Here is a 346-nt window from a genome sequence, read left to right on the forward strand (position 1 = left end):
AGCACCACTTATTGAAGACACTGCCTTTTTCCATTATATATTCTTGCCTCCTTTGTCATAGATTAGGTGACCATAGGTGCATGGGTTTATCTCTGGGCTTTCTTTCCTGTTCCACTGATCTATATTTCTGTTTTTGTGCCAGTACCATACTGTTTTGATGACTGTAGCTTTGTAGTATAGTCTGAAGTCAGGGAGCCTGATTCATCCAGCTCTGTTTTCTTTCTCAAGATTGTTTTGGCTATTCGGGGTCTTTTGTGTTTCCTTAAAAACTGTAAATTTTTTGTTCTAAGTCTGTGAAAAATGTCATTGGTAATATGATAGGGATTGCACTGAATCTGTAGATTGC

This window comes from Balaenoptera physalus (genome assembly GCF_965194825.1).
Source record: "Balaenoptera physalus genome assembly, chromosome: X".
Classification (NCBI taxonomy): Eukaryota; Metazoa; Chordata; class Mammalia; order Artiodactyla; family Balaenopteridae; genus Balaenoptera; species Balaenoptera physalus.